The 17275-nt window shown below is 39.0% G+C and overlaps 1 protein-coding gene across 7 annotated transcripts in view; it reads right to left on the bottom strand.

Moving 5' to 3' along the window:
• The window catches only part of MEF2C (myocyte enhancer factor 2C), a 194159-nt gene extending 178189 nt beyond the window's left edge, over positions 1–15970 (bottom strand). For 2 of the 7 annotated variants that reach the window (XM_083151807.1, XM_083151814.1), the window contains exon 1: positions 15527–15964. The gene's annotated coding sequence lies outside the window, so the exon portion shown is untranslated. Of the gene's footprint in view, positions 1–15526 lie in introns of all 7 variants that reach the window. The other 5 variants (XM_083151815.1, XM_083151813.1, XM_083151810.1 and 2 more) reach the window with 5 other exon arrangements.
• Between the last annotated feature and the right edge of the window lie 1305 nt (positions 15971–17275).

Below are 17275 nucleotides of genomic sequence, written 5' to 3'. Positions count from 1 at the left end.
GCCATACCCAATGAGAAATGGCCCATATTGGCCCTTTACCCATTTTTTACTATGTTCAATGGACTCAGTTTCAATGTTAAAATAATTTAACATTGAAGCCTATGGACACGATGGACCCGATTTCTCCATAGGCTTCAATGTTAAATTATTTTAACATTGAAGCCTATGGAGAAATCGGGTACATCGCGTCAGTCGCGTCGTGTGCGTTTTGGTATGCACCCGACGCGACCGACACGATTTTTTCCGATACGACCACCACGATAGAAATCGTTGTGGCCGTGCTAGGAAACAAGTACCATCTCTATATATATATATAGATAGATATATATATATATCTATCTATATATATAGATGCACATTTGTTAATCTAAAATGTTTATATCCATAAGAACTTTTACAGATCCTGCTAATGCTGTCCTATAATCTGGCTTTGCCCAGTCCCTGAATACTCATCTTTTCACACATCTGCACATAGTGGCAAAGAATGATGGAACTTCACAATTGCTGTCAGTATCATGATGATGCAGTTCAATGTGAATCAGGTCATCGGCCGCTTGTACTGCCTGCCCAATTCATTCATAAAGAAGGTGGCCCCAGATTTTGGGAGACTTGCTCGCTGTTCTGGGCTTACTTGAGCACCACCCGGTTTTTAGGAGTCTCATAGCTGTTTAGGTAGAGTAGGCAAGAATGTTAGGCTGTAGCAGGGGCATAATTCCCTGAGGCAATGGAAGCGCCAGCCACCAGGCTCCAAGCTCTGAAGGGGCAACTGCATGTATGAAGCAGCTGTGTGGTTCACAGAGGAATCCAAATATGACCGCTGCTCTGCACTTCATGCCACACCCAGGCAAACAACAGGTCATACATGCTTTGACCAGTGTGTATTGCTATATTCTATCCTAATCCTATATAATAAAAAGCTATAGCTGCTCCTCACCTCTACAGGGGGGGGATTAAAGTGTATTGCGCAACTGTGGCCACTAGATGGCACTCAAGGGAGCATATTATAATGAGTTGGCAACTAGTTAGTTATAAAGCACTTTTTAGATTGTGAATTTTCCAGGTCTGAATTCCCCTGTATTTATTCAGAAAGTCTGTGACAACGTGCCTAAACATTTAAGGATTTTCGCTTTCTGCTGGGAGACAGAGCTGCCTGGAAAGGTCAGCCAAATTCAGAAGAGAGTCCCTGCCCGCTGCTTTCTCCACCTAATGGAACTTCTGATTCAATGGGATGGTCGTCTACTTGTACCCAATTTGCACTCAATTACAAATGAGAGGTATAAATATGAGGTTGCTGGAGATAGATGAGGGAAAAGTGGAAAAATTCAGAAAAAATGTAGCACCCTCCCATGGAATGAATCCTCTCTAATAAAGAAGCAGACTTATTCCGCTGTATATATGAAATGTCCAGGATGGAACACTGACCTTGTCATTACTGAGATTTAAATTTTTAATGTGCTGAAATGACAGAAGCTAACTGCCGAATTCTCACAGCGGAGATTTCCAATTAGGACACAAAAAAGTTCGGCTATGATAAAAGTCCAAAGTTTCTGATCATTTGCTGTCGTTTTGATTCACTTTAATTCAATCTTCCGTTTTTTACAAAAAAAATGCATTTTCTTCTTCCCTTGACGCCATATAACATTTAGTGATTATATTGCCGACTGTAGAAAAAATACCCTAAATCTGTTCTAGGGCCTGACTGTCAGTTAAGGCCCCCATACACAGGGCCGGTGCAAGGCACCGGAGCGCCACAGGCGAGTCGGGGTGGGGGCGCCCCGGTGCCGGGGGAGGGGGGGTACCTGTCCTGCGGCGCTGTGTATTTAAAGCTGGCGGCGGTGGCAGAGAGGGGTCCCTGCAGTCAACGAGCGCTATCCGCCGGGCTATGCGGAAGCGCTTCTGTTGTGAAAACACTGGCCGCACGGCGCACGCTGATTGGCTGAATCTCAGCCAATCAGCGTGCGGACAGTGTTTTCACAACAGAAGCGCTTCCGCATAGCCCGGCGGATAGCGCTCGTTATTTCTTATTGACTGCAGGGACCCATCGCTGCCTCCGCCGCCAGCTTTAAATACACAGCGCCGCAGGACAGGTACCCCCGCTGCATGGGGGGCAAAATGCCGCCCTCCAGTGGCCGGCGCCCTAGGCAAATGCCTTGATTTGCCTAGTGGTGGCGCCGGCCCTGCCCATACACTAGTGCGAGGTATCACATGCGGTACCTCGCATGCGATACCCGGCGATCACACCCGACGGCTCCCGGGGGACAGGATCGCATAGGATACAATGTATCTCATGCGATCCTAGCCGGGCAAGCGAGCATGCGGCAAACATTCGAGGCAGCCAGTGAGATCTGCGAGGCCATAAGATAGGACAGTGCAGTATACAATGGGGGTATCCAACAGTAGCTTTATTTTGATATTTGCTCTAATTGAGCAACTTGGAAATGAAGCGATTATTGTGATCAAACCACCATACTGCAAGCACTACATCTGTTTACTGTAATTCGTTGCGCAGAGTCACAGTAAACAGCAGTTTATCAGTACTCCCTTTTTAATATGATCCTTTTCAGGCTGGTCAGTCTAGAGCAGATGTGGGCAATAAGCGGCCCTCCAGCTGTTGATGAGCTACACATCCCAGCATGCCCTGCACCAGTTTAAGCATGGCTGAATAGCAAAACTAAGGCAAGGCATGCTGGGATGTGTAGTTCATCAACAGCTGGAGGGCCGCTTATTGCCCACCACTGGTCTAGAGGGAATAATGATCTCCAGTTAGTGACTCTGGGTGTCGAGCAGTACAGGAAACACTTAGTAAGTATATAAATACTATATTTTTCAGATAACACAAATCGCTGCCATCCTTACTTCACTGCTAAATACATTTCTGCTTCTATGCTCCCTCTGACATGAAAACACTCCATTAAGTAGACATTGGCGAAATGCAGTTGGAGGAAAGCTTGGCGCACAGCAGCACTCACAGATGAAATGTGTCATTTGATGACACAGCTGTGTAGACGAGGTGACATTTGATTGATGCAGTCACAGCTTTTCAGTACATACAGGATTTCAGGGAGAGGGAAGAGGATGCGTAAGGCATGTGAGAGAATAGGGCCTTGTCTCTAATGGTGGTGACACTGTTTTGTGATCTTTCCTTCTCCTGATTGTACTCTTTGAAACCCCTGAAATAATTTATTCAATAGTCTTAAAAATGGAACCTTTTATAGCACTTCTGTAACAGCCTGTTTCAATTCATAGCTGGCTACACCAAAACTGTGATGTTATAATATTGCTAATCGCTTATTCATACCACCATATTTTAAGTTACTGTAAGCAGTGAATTCAGGTTTCTTTATGACGCTAGAGCATTATATCTAGAACTGCAGAATTCATCACTCTGGAACTTTGCAAACCCCTGGTGATGTGAAATAAAAAGCACAGTTTTCCAAAACACAACAACCTAAGCATTCTCTAGCCAACAGCCTCTGCGTCTTGGATGCAGTTACCCGACCATTTCACATGTAATCATAACAGTGTTTAGATATACATTAGCATCTCAAGTCGTAGAAATAAACTTTTATGTGTTCTAAGTACATTCACTTGAGCATATAACTACCTCACTGTTCTACAGTAGATTAAAAAATGTTAGCATTCTAGGTCTGTAGGTACACACACATACAATGTTTTTGGACCGACCGACCGATAATTATATAGGTGTGTATGCAGGAGTATTAGACGATAAATGTTTTAACACTGCTACAAACTGTCAGATCGGAAAGTTACATTTTATGAACTACTTAACATTTAAGATGCCTGAACTCCAAATCCATGGTATCATGTACACACCGAACTAAACATAGCTTAGTGCAGAGGTTCTCAAACTCGGTCCTCAATTGTACATTTATCTGAGCATTCTATAGGTCATACAGTTTAACCAGCTCAGTGTTAAAGAAATAGCTATCCCAGTATTATGGATACAACTGCCTATGTTATATTAAATGCAAATGACTTCTAGATATAAACACATCACTGTTGAGGACCTAAGCATTCTAGAGTTATCTCAGTATTACAGATATAACTTCCTGTGTTATACCCCTTTCACACACACCTCCGAACCAGGAAATTGATGGGTTTTTGATGCGTCGACCCGAGTTGAGGCGTGGTGTGAAAGCACCAAAGCTTATTGACCAACCCGCCAATTCTGCATAATGAGCGACCCGGGTTCAAGGTGAAAGCATTGGACCCGGGGAAATGATCCCGGGTCCGACCCAGCATTATGATCTAAAAGGGGTATCTCAGTGATATACAAATAACCATGATAGCATTCTAGCTACAACTATCGATACATTCTAGAGATACAGTACCCATAACCTATTAACAATGTAAGCAATACAATATTGTAATGTTGTAAAACTGATTAAAATTCAAAATGCAAGGGGAACGAAGGTGTGCATGAAATAAAGCAGAATATTTATTTGAAACTACATTTGTTTCATTTTAAATTCCTACAAGTACAAGGTCCGCCTGTGCAGTCATTACTGTACATAAACACACAGAGTGCAGCACAATATGTAGAGAGGCAATCAGGTTAGCAAAGACTGCTAAAGGACGCAAGTTTCAACCCAAGTGTATTAAAGTACATATATGCCAAGACCAATAAAGCATATAATAATTGGTTTCTAAAAGATACATTCAGAGAAATAACCTAGGAAGATAAAGGGAAACTTGATCTCTGAAATACGTTGGTTTTCTGTATTCAAAAGAAGGAAAAAGTACAAGGTTATGGGTATTGTAGAAATAGCCTATGCAACTTATTAAAAGCTACCTTCTTAACACAGGAGGTGGAGTGGTGACATCTAACAAGATTCACACAGGTAGAGCACCTTACCCAGGTGATAACCACCCATGTGTTCTGAAGCAGCTAATCTCAGTGATACACCACTAAGTTCATGGGTTTGAAACCCACCTTGGCCCATACTGTATTCTGTGTATCCCGATGATTGAGTGGGCTTCCTCAGTGTATCCCAGTTTCCTCACACAATTCAGTAATATACTGTTAGTTGTCTACTACAAGAATTAACCCTAGTGTGTGCTTGTAAATGGGCAGACTAGATGGGCCAAGTGATTCTTTGCTGTGTTTCTATTACTCTGAAATATACTATTGAAAATGATTTGGCAGAAAAGTATCAGTGCGGTAAAATTTTTACAAGAAAATAAATGTAAAACGTGATCTACTGTATGTAGCGCATCAAGTGTGATCATTTGGATTATGCAGCATAAATCAATACTGTTTAGTACAGGTTCATTATCTACTTCTCAATCTCGGTACTCGGGGCACACTAAGGGGTACATTTACTAAGATGGGATGTAACCATAGCAACCAGATTCCACTTCTTATTTATTTAGGACCTTCTAAAAGATAATAGAATCTGGTTGGTTACTCATAGCAACATTCCATCATCAAGAGAACTCCCATGATAGTAAATTTGCAACTAAAAGTCCAGGTTTTAGTGATATCCATGGTTGAGCACAGGTGACTTAGTTAATACCTCAGTTATTTTGATTTAACCATCAGTGCTTAAGCCTGCATATCACCAACACCTGCACTGCTAATGTGCGATAAGGACTGAGGTTGGAAATGCGTGGTCTAGTAGATAGGTACTAGGTAAAGAAAAAAGTATGAATGATATATGAGAAAGAGTTCTTGTATATGGAATATATTCAAATAGGAATAAAGTTATCTCTGGGTAGAACAGGGATAAATATATACGTTCTAGGCATTGTATCAATGACCTTATAAATGGCCCCTCGAAAATTAGGTATATAAATCTCTATTTTTGCTTATGGCACTAAGCTCTGTATTGTTAGTAATATCAGGCAGGGCAGAACCCTCCTTCAAATGGATTAATACAAAATTACAAACTGGCATGTGAATGGTAGATTCAATTTAATGTAAATCAGTTCAAACATATGCTCCTAAGCAATGTATATATGACTAGTTAGATTACATCTTCAATATAGCATGATGTTTTAGATATTATTATTATTATTATTTTATTCTTACAGCACCATGAGTTCTATATTGTTGCTCTAAGGGGCTAAAACAATCGACTCATTTTTATAAGTCATTTATACAGCAACAGGCAAGTTTACAGAAACATTTCTATAAGAAACATAGGAGAACCAAAGGGGGTTTAGAGTTGAAAACCTTGTTAAGAAAGGGTTTAACAAATCACAGCATTAAAAAGACTACAGTACATATCTTTCATTTGAAGAGTGACATAATATGTATATATTAATTCTGTATACCAGTGCAAATATAAGGAACAAAGAAGGTGTCATCAGTTCCAAATAGGAGAATGGACTAAAGAAAGCAAAGGAAGGGGTTCTCCTAGATAGGGGTTATTACACAGCAGGGTTTGGAAGGAAAAGTTTCCCCTGTGACCCTAAGTTGGTGACTTCTAGAACAATACAGTAGTTTATAAAAATGTTAAAGATTTTTTCCCCCAACCGTATTATTTACAATTGATGGTCCTTAGACCAATGCTCGAATGTCCTAGACCAGTGTTTCCCAAACCTTTTGGAATCACGGCACCCTGGAGTACCAGATTTTTTTTTTACGGCACCCCTAGTATTAAAGTTTCTGATTTAAAGTATTAAAGTTTCTGATTTAAAAAACATCAGGGAGGGACATAATTCACTTCTGTTCTTCCACCACAGTTTATGATTTGCATGGTTTTGCCTATTACAATGACAAAAAATAATCTGACTTGGTCTTGGTCCACCAACCTGGGGCACCCCCGCAAGGTTTCCAAGACACCCCAGGGTGCCACGGCACACAGTTTGGGAACCACTGTCCTAGAGTGTTCCTTATGCTTTCCTACCACGCTGATATCCTCCATAGTTATAATATTTACTCCAAATAGTATAAATCTTTGCAAGTTGAAGTAATGGTATAACATTTCGAAGGCATATAGTAACACTGAAAACTACCTGTATTGGTTCATTATCTACTGTATGTCCATCCTGCTCCACTGAAATTATTATTGAGATTACAGTCACTTGTGAATAGAGATGTCAATTAAACAGTCGGAACTCAGTTTTAGTCATCAAGTTCTAGGTGTTCCATCAACTGAAACTACAATTAGTCAACTTTTACATGGCAATATGGACCGCTATTGAATCACTGATGATTCACTCACCTCCCTTGCTAGTTAATCTGATTCAATACCTCCAGACGTGAATTAAATTAGCACTCAAACTTAAACACACGCTACATAGTAATGAGTGGGTTGATGAAAATAATAATTTGTTAAAAAATGGATCTTATTTTTTTTTTTTATATCCGTTACACATATGAGTCTAACAAAAGGAATTTTTAAGTATGTGTGAAACTGAAACCTGGGACAGTATTTTATGCTAGTTATACTGAGCAGTACAGCATTTTTAAATGCATTAACATGACTGACAGAGACCTGAAACCTGCCTATGCGTAAAGTCAAAGCAGATTATGCGAGTGTCTTGCTAAATTTATGAGCTATTCTCAGTGCCAACAATATGCAGAATGAGCATCCGTAAGGGAGCCCATTAAAATATGCATTAGATGTATGTATTATGTGACCTAAAAACTCCGACCTATAAATTAAAAAATACAAATGTTAGCATGCATACAAAATGCATTAATTTAATAGGCAGCTATATCATATTTCTACATTTAAATAATATAGGTTATCGGCTAAAAAAAATTGCTGTAATATTTCTTTTTGACCCTGTTTTACTCCATTTTATTTTAATTTATAAAGAAAGATTTTTGAAAGAAATGTTGTCCCATTGGGCCATTTCAAATGAGTATTTCTTACCTATTTAGGCAATTTAAAAAACTAATTCTGACTGTAAAGTGTTTCATATGTGATTTGATTATCTCTGAAAAAGCCACAACTAGCTGATAACACACTTTAGAACCGTTTTACTTGTATCTACCAGATATTTGAATTCAACAAGCAAATATCACATATAAGTGAATAATAAGCTAAATTCATAGACATATATTTTGATTCAGAACCAATTTCTAGATTCTAGATTTCTAGATCAGTTGCTATTTTGAAGAATTTTTTTTATGTAAATAGGATATTATCCTGTTTATATAGGTCATATTGTATAGAGTTCTGCCCTGCGCTATTTCATCTTATGTGGGGTCCACTTTTAATTATACTGCTAACTGAATGAAAATGCATTCTTGTGTGAATGTACACATGCTACGTATAGCAAGATACGTTTGGTTAACAGTTCTTGCAGATGTGGAATTTGCATTTCCATTTGCTGTTTCGGTAAAACATAAGAAAATAATATCTTACTTTGCCTTTGTTCCCCATCAAACCTCAGAGAAATGGTACTACTGTATGAGTGGATGCTGTTGTAGGTTCTACTGTATTTTTCTAGGTGTAATTGATCACTGACAAAGAGCAGGGTTCTTATAGTGTTCACCTCTGACTTGTTCAATAGCAAACAGATCTATTACCCTTGAGATTATCTGATGAAGACCTTGATCTTGTTGAAACAAATTGGACATCTCATGGGATATGTCAATAAAAGCTCAGCATCTCAGGAGAGTCCTTTGCACAGCTATATAATTCAACTGAGATTGGGGCAACAATAGAACTTGTTATTTTGTGTAGTTTCAAAGGATAACATGCATTTTATAAACATTTGAATTGATTTTTGATTGGCTCTCAGACATCTATGGATGTTGGCTATAGCAGAAACCCTACTACTGGTTTACCATGTTGTGTAGGTGGCATGCTAATGCAAATTGCATAAAGATACCATACATGAGTAAGGAAACTTTGCTCTGTCACTGCTGGGAAGTAAACAAATAGGGGCATGTCACAAACAGTATAGTTCCCAAAAGTTTTCAGTAATAAACATCACTGCAAGCTCTTGATCACAGAGTAACACCTGTCTACAGCAGTGATGGCTAACCTCGACACTCTAGCTGTTATTGAACTACACATCCCAGCATGCCCTGCTACAGTTTTACTATTTGGCCATGCTAAAACTGGTTCAGGGCATGCTGGGATGTGTATCTCAACAATAGCTGGAGTGTCAAGGTTAGCCATTACTGGTCTACAGTTAGGAGGCAAAACACCTAATATATATTACCACAAATATTGCGTAAACTAACTATTCCGATTGTTCACTGTAGTGCAAAGCACCATAAAATACAAACAACAACGTATATATTATGAAGTTATAACCCAGGCCTTCCAAAAGTAAATGATCGAACCCTATAGTATAGAACGTAAACAAGCAACACTGTAAAACGAGATGCTGGTGCTTCTTGTGATTTGCCACCAATGATTAACACAAATATCTGGTCAATCTTTTTAAACTTTCAATGTTCCTAATATTGCATTTTTGTCTGTACTATAATATTCCCATATAAATACAAGGCTGTTGACATTATAAGATTATTTTGTAATACAGTCTATATTGCTTGTCACCTCTAGAACTACTATAAAATGAAGTGTGCTTATATTACAGTCCTATTGTACGTGCAATGAGGTCACAAACGTTCCCACTTACCATAAATCATCAGTATGAGCAAACCTTATGAACAATTCACTCAAAAATTACCTGTGTAACGAAATTTGTGAGTGTACCGTTGCTGGCCTGTGAAAACACGCATGACTGATCATGCATGTACTTAGGTTTCAACTAATGACAAGCACAAAACGATGCAAAGGAGAAAGGTTCAATACAAGCAGCCCCTAAAATGACTATACTTTATACTGTACCATATGCATCATTGATTACTGATGGAACAGCTAAAGCAAAACAAGGAATTTGTTTTTTTGTATTATATACTGTACAGTAAGTTTGTGTTCATGTTGTAGACTAAAGGTGGCCATACATCTACAGATCGATTATCAGATTGGGCTGGTTGGAATAAAAACCTGGTAATGGATGAGAGTAAATGACAGTTAACCATTTGCTTGAAATGCTGGAAAACTGCCAAAAACTGTCATTCAGATATTACCAGGTGTTTGTTCCGAACAGCCCAATCTGACAATCGATCTGTAGATGTATGGCCACCTTAACATTATGCCACCTATGATATATGGTAGTGAAGTTAACCCTTTGAGTGCCAAGTGAATTTGTCAAAATAGGTTTAAAAACTGCCAAAGCAAACATTTGTATTCGTCATAATGACCTGTAATGTTTACAGTATATAGGAAATCGAATCTATTTTTACGCAAAAAAAAATAATAATAATTTGAATTGATATAACAAATGTGAGCAACGCTGGTATTTTCAGCGGATATTTTGCGCATCTCTCAGAGAGCTGTTGGCACTCAAATGGTTAAGATACTGTAAACTGCTCCTTATTGGCAATATATTTTATTTATTTATTTATTTACAGTTTCTTATATAGCGCAGCAGATTCCGTTGCGCTTTACAATAGTAGACAGTGATAAAACAAACTGGGTAACAACGGACAGACTTGGGGGTTAGAGGGCCCTGCTGCAAGCTTACAATCTATATAAGTGCTTATTTCAAAAGAGTTTATGGGTATATGACAACATTGTTGTGCATTATTATACTACTGTATCTTGCATAAATGCGAAGTTTCTTAAGTCTACCAGTTTGCTTTATCAGAAATTTCTGTTGTGGGCTTATAAACGCATATTTAGCGTTTTTTTTTTTTTTTTAACTAATAGATATGAACACGTGCTTCCCCGAATGAAAACTGCAAGAGTTAACCCACATCCTGACTCTCTAACAACACTGATTTGTCACTTTGAAACAAATTATTATTATTATTTGTATTATTATAGTATATTTTCTTTCCTTTATAAATGGATTGTTAATTCCAAGGCAGATGTTACCTTTAAAAAGTCGGCTGGAAACGCATTGCTGGTTACAATGCATCACAATGCCAAACAAACACCCACTACATCAGTCAATACAAAACATATACAGAATAACACAATAAAGCCTAACTGTGCCATTATAATAGACTTAAAAGAAATAAATGCATACCCTGTAGAATACCGTTAATGCATTATTATTATTATTTGCATACTGTAGTCACAGAGGCGTATATGTTCTCTATATAACTATAGTGAAAGAGAGGTTCTAAACGTGAGATATTGTTAAAAAAATAATAATTAAGTGACCCATGAAAAGATACAGTACTGTAGCAGGCGGCAATGAGAAAGGTGCAGATGAGTTACATGGAGAGAAAGAGGGTTGGTCTTTAAAAACTTTTAAAACTCCATACTACAAAACTGTACGAAAAAGGCCATAAAACAATCATAATCAGACATAAACTTTAATGCATCGGTAATTTTTGACATGTTTTTGTATTAAAAATCTAATTCAATTTCAGAAATTAACCCTTTTTATGCAATAGCAATTGTATCGAAATAATAATTTGTAATGGTTAATTTGCAAGATGTCAAAATGTGCTTTGCCTATTGGTGGTTGTGTTGATCTGGTTGGCTGATAATGACTTATATTTGGTTGTAAACACAGAGCTTGTAAGATTATTTTTTAACAACTCTGCAGTGTGTGTGTGTGTGTGTGTGTGTGTGTTTGTGTGTGTAAAAAATATTAAAAGGGATTTATGTCCAAATCTGTCCGAATATCCTGATCACCCTACCCACATTAACCCTAGATTGTTTCCATTTAGCAGCAAATTTACAGGCTATAGTAAAATGTATCAATATCTACATTTATAGCTGTCAACTTGGAATAAATGTGAAATTTAAAATAATGTACTTATTTGTGAGTACTGTCTTTGGCGACACACTATATGCATTATAATCATATAGTCGTAAAAAAAAGATTTTTGATTATTTTATTTTTTTATTTTTAATTATAACATATATTGGTTCTGTCTAGCTTTCTACTGCAGGAAACCCATAGTAATCCCACCATAAAAATGGAAATGTCATAATGTCATAAAAGGTAGAATTCTAAAGTTTTGAAACCTGTTCTAAAAAAACCTATAGTGCGAAGATAAAGTGAATGTTATTGCCAGAAGAATGTAACATATGCGGATTAATTAAACACATACATTGATGTATTAAAATGTAGCAGTTTAGTTGGAAATTGTTCAATATTTGACTACATAATTACTGTTCATTTATTTATTTTTTTCATTTTGGCAAGACTTGCATTAAACCATGACTAAACAGGGATAAGGCTTCCTTAGGCTATAATCAAATAACCAAGAAGTGTGCATCGCATGTGGAAGAACTATTAGATGTTATCTGTGGTCGATCAGAGTGACAAGCGAACTGCTTAATCCTTCTTTTATCCGACACACAACACTGATACTCCTGTTCACTCTACTTGAGGAACAACAAAGTTGATTTGATTTAATAGAAATGACAGATTCAACTAAACGGCCTAAGACTATGGCACTCCTGCCCCAAAAAGTGCAGTTAGATGAATGTCACCCTGCAGAGACACTAAACCTTAATCACCTGACCTATAGCACTGTTCATACCCGCTTGGCTGAACAGTATACCCTGGTACAATAGGAATTACAATCCATTAAATGTAAACACACACATATACATATGTTCTATATAAACGCGTACTTATATACTTACTTTATGAAGTCTAATCAACCGTGGTGGCCAGTTATAACACTGCACCCACTATTGAAAATAATCATAGGCTATCACCTATAAATCCCAAAGGCAAAGATCCCACCCTTGCTAAACAAACTAGTCCCTTTAAAATGATCTTTTATTTGAATTATTATTATTTGTTGCATGAAACCAGTAGTATCTTTACTTTCCACTTCATGGCTTTACAATTATGATGTTAAACAAGACAGACTATTAAGAGTTAAACAGCAGAGATAAAGGTAATCTTAAGAAACATCCTTTATCTATATATTAAGCTAGTGCAACTAAAATAACATTAACTAAACGGATATCTATCTAATAATCATGTTAATAAAGTTAACGGGAAACAAAGAGATGTTCTCCCCACATAAACATTCTTTTTGCTCGTCATTGATTATGAGAAAGACGTTTACACAATTACTTGTTAATAAACTGCCAATTAGGTTCCACTTACAAAGCAAAGCACTTCAACATGGTACAATATTATTGAAAAAGAAATGTTATATTTTCTGTAGTATGAACTGGCGGGTGCCTTATGTACTGTATATTTAAACTTCCAAAACTGATTCACTAGCCTATGTCTACCATCAAATTCAATCTGAGACTTTTAGTTCAACCTTATAAACGGACCACCATCTTTCTAGTTATAGATTAAGGTGATAGTATACGTTCTAAAGTTACCGGGAAATGTTATTTAATGCTAATTGTTCCTGTTATTCATTTACAATAGTTTCTTATAACCTTAAAATAGAAAAGTGCACTAGTTCCCTATAGATATCAGATTAATAACTATTATATATATGTGAACTGTGGCCTGTAACGTATAGGGGGAATGTTTTGGTATTGCCATCACATTTGAATCTTTTCGATGTTTTATGCTTCCATGCTGATTACTGTGTGCATATTACAATGACACCAGATGTGTGAGGAAAACAAGAATACTGATGTAAAGGCCAAAATCCTAATCGATTTTTCCATAGTGAATGCCGCACATTCCTGCTTTTCAGCATAGCAAAAAAACATAAGTGCATAATGTGACTGGTGTGCGTGTGATGTGGTTGATCACAGGTGGTTATAGTGTCGCAGGCTGCCAAGATGTTAGGGATTATACTTATTATGTTCTATATAAACATCTTAAGCCAGTAACCACAATAGGCATCCTACTATTACAAAAGTTTTTTTTAGTTAAGTCATTATAACTCTGGATCATGGAACAGACTGGTAGCGACCAAAACAAAACAAAATACCATTCTGCAGAAAGTTACAGCGGTTCTTATACAAAATGCACAAATCTTTATTGAACTGTAGCAGAGACTGATGTTGTATCTCTTATGGAAACAGCTTAGCAACAACCAGTGTCCAGGTGAACATACTGTACCCCCCCCCCCCCCAGTATGTTGTGTGTGATCCTTGCCCCCTCCCCAACAAATTAACCATCTCCTTCCTTAAAAAGTGTAGTAAAACATAACATGTTGCTTCAAGCATATAAATCATTCAAAGTTTGGTTTCACTATCATCATTATTTATTATTTAACAACTGTGGTGTTTTAAGGTTAAGAATGAGGTTAATACTTGCAGGAATTGAGAGTACAAGCTGTGGTTCTGCTGATTGCAATTTCCCTGCCTAATTAAAATAGTATAATGCGCTTCGGATGAAACCTTGCAATAAATAGCAGTGGTCCCTGTGACAATAACCCTATATCATGGGGTGTATTTATTAAGAGCAATACTTGACCTTTTGGTGACATGTAAGCAGGCACAATATACAGAACTAATGTCAGGTTTTGGTGGTAATATGTATCTATTATTGTATGTTCATAATAAAGCAGGCAAATGACAGACAGTGCTCACATCCTGTAGGAAGTGTGTGTTATTGCTACAAAATACTTATGCAACCTGATCTGGGTTTGGAAAATGATAAAACTGGATACATGTGGAACAAGGTCATGCTGTAACTGTCTGGGAAGAGTCCTATCAGGACTGCTTGTTCTCAGGATACAGTATACAGTATGTCAGTGCTGTGCACTCTGGGCAGATGGGAATGGCACAGCTGCCTGGGACAGTATACTCTATGCCAGTGCTGTGCGAGATGGGAAAGGTTCAGCTGCCTGGGACAGTATACTCTATGTCAGTGCTGTGCATTTGGGCAGATTGGAATGGCACAGCTGCCTGGGACAGTATACTCTATCAGTGATGTGTACTCTGGATAGATGGGGAAGGCAGAGCTGCCTGGGACAGTGTACTCCAAGACAGTGCTGTGCACTCTGGGCAGATGGGGAAGGCACAGCTGCCTCGGACAGTGTACTCTATATCAGTGCTATGCACTCTGAGCAGATGGGAAGTGCACAGCTGCCTGGGACAGTATACTCTATAGGACTGCAGTGCACTCTGGACAGATAGGGAAGGCAGAGCTGTCTGGGACAGTATACTCTATGTCACTGCTGTGCACTCTGGGGAGATAGGGAAGGCAGAGCTGCTTGGGACAGTATACTCTATGTCAGTGCTGTGCACTGTGGGCAGACAGGGAAGGCAGAGCTGTTTGGGACAGTATACTCTGTCAGTGCTGTGCACTGTGGGCAGATGGGGAAGGCAGAGCTGCCTGGGACAGTATACTCTATCAGTGCTGTGCACTGTGGGCAGATAGGGAAGGCAGAGCTGCTTGGGACAGTATACTCTATGTCAGTGCTGTGCACTGTGGGCAGATGGGGAAGGCACAGCTGCCTGGGACAGTCCCAGAAGTGCCCGAACTTTGCAATGAGAAGCTGTCACTGTGCTGGGGGCCATACCAATTCCGATAAGTGAGATGGAAGCCGGCACTTCAGCAAGGGAGAATGATGATGCATCTACGTTTGCAAATGACATCTCCAACCTATAGGCTGCTAGAAAACTGTACTCACATGAGGCATCTGCTGCTGTGACTAGTCCTTCAGATGTTCTCTTCTCATTGGGATAATAGCAGGAAGGAAATGAGATCTAGATGTGGGCTCTTCTTACTTCTGCTGCCCGAGTCCTGCTGGAGGTCACTGTGCAGCAGCAGCAGCAGCAGCTCTGGAGCACCAACTCAATCCAACAGTGGGCAGAGGGTGTCTGGGCACAGTCAGGGCAGGGGCTCTGTCTCTGCTGCCAGGATGGGAGAAAGTAAGCGGAGGAGTCGTCCTGTAAGCGTCCAGGAAGGAAGTGACAGGAGACGAATGGGGAAAAGGGAGATCTGAGCCTTTGTAGCATGGAGAGGAGGAAAAGGCAGTGGATTTAAAACTGAGTGCCGGGAGAGGTGTCGTTTTCTTACCTCCTCCTCTGCTTCTCCCCCTCTCTGTCTTTCTTCCTCTCCCTCCCTCTCTCTCTCTCCCTCTCTCGCTTCTTTCCTCCCCTGTGCACTCCCCCTCTTTCTGCACTCCCTTCTTTCTTTCTTCCTCTGGATAGATAGCTTCCTATTTTTATCTCCACACTACCTTCCCATTTCTTTCCCCTCACCCCTCTGTTTCCTGTTACATTGCCTTTTTAATCAGTATATGTCTGCTAATTTCTCTTCTCTCTGCCCCTCTTGTAGTCTATGCCACCGGCTGCTGCATACTTACCAGTGACTTATAGTGCAGTAATAATAATAATATTAATAAGTACTTTCCCTCTTGGTAATAGAGAAGTGTGGTAGCAGCAGCAGCCTGAGCATTTTATTAAAACAAACATATACAGCTCCTCAACCTCCAGCCTCAAGTAGATTGATAAATTACTCCGCTCCACTACTTTAATTATGTATATGGTATGCAGAATAAATCACCCAACTGCAGCACCTCAATCAAGCACTTTTAAATGATAATTGCGTCTGGGTGAATCAATCTTTTCATTTCTGACATTTTGCTAATTTTAGTTTTGCAGTGTTAATGCTATGCCAGGAAGAGTCCTAATGACAATCCCGCTCCTCACACAATTACTTCCCAGGCTAAGGAGCTGTCCTGCTAGTACCTGGGATCCACACTGGCAGCGCCGGGATCCACACTGGCAGCACTCACAAGCATGTGCCTGTCCCTTGTCTATGCCCTGTAGTCACTAAAGCTGAGTTTTCTAAACTTATTTTGCAGGCAAAATAAAATATAGTTGTAATGTTTTATTATATAAGTATGTCATAGGGGTACTTTTTATGTAAAGGCAGTAAGAAATGGGCCTGTGTATAGCTTTTCTATATTTAAGCAGGTGTACAGAACTGGTGTACCAACGATGCGATGTGCCCCCCCCCCCTTAGAATAACTGAATGATGGAACATGGCATTAACTGATTTTGACAGATGCAATAAAAATATTCATACACCCCAAACTTTAAAAGTCCGTGTTCTTTTGATCTCATGATTAATTGCATTACCGCCTATTAAGAGTTTTCCGAGACATTCATTCCAACAGTCCAAATTTTGGTTGGAAAGTCCTGAATTCAAGAGACTTCCATCATCCCATAAGCATGATGTCCCTCCTGATTTGCAATGGTTTGGAAGATTTTCCCATAGAATCCCTGATATGGGATATGACCGAACCTACCATGAAGGGGGATTTATTTTTGCCCTTTATGACATATGTGGTCAATACCCCGGTGTGTCATAGCCATGCCTGTTTTACCATTGCCCAATACTGGAAATGATGTGCCTGCGCTGCTGTAGGCTG

This window comes from Crinia signifera, chromosome 1 (assembly GCF_055691185.1).
Source record: "Crinia signifera chromosome 1, ASM5569118v1, whole genome shotgun sequence".
In the NCBI taxonomy this organism is placed as follows: domain Eukaryota; kingdom Metazoa; phylum Chordata; class Amphibia; order Anura; family Myobatrachidae; genus Crinia; species Crinia signifera.
This window is presented reverse-complemented; position numbering and strand designations above follow the sequence as displayed.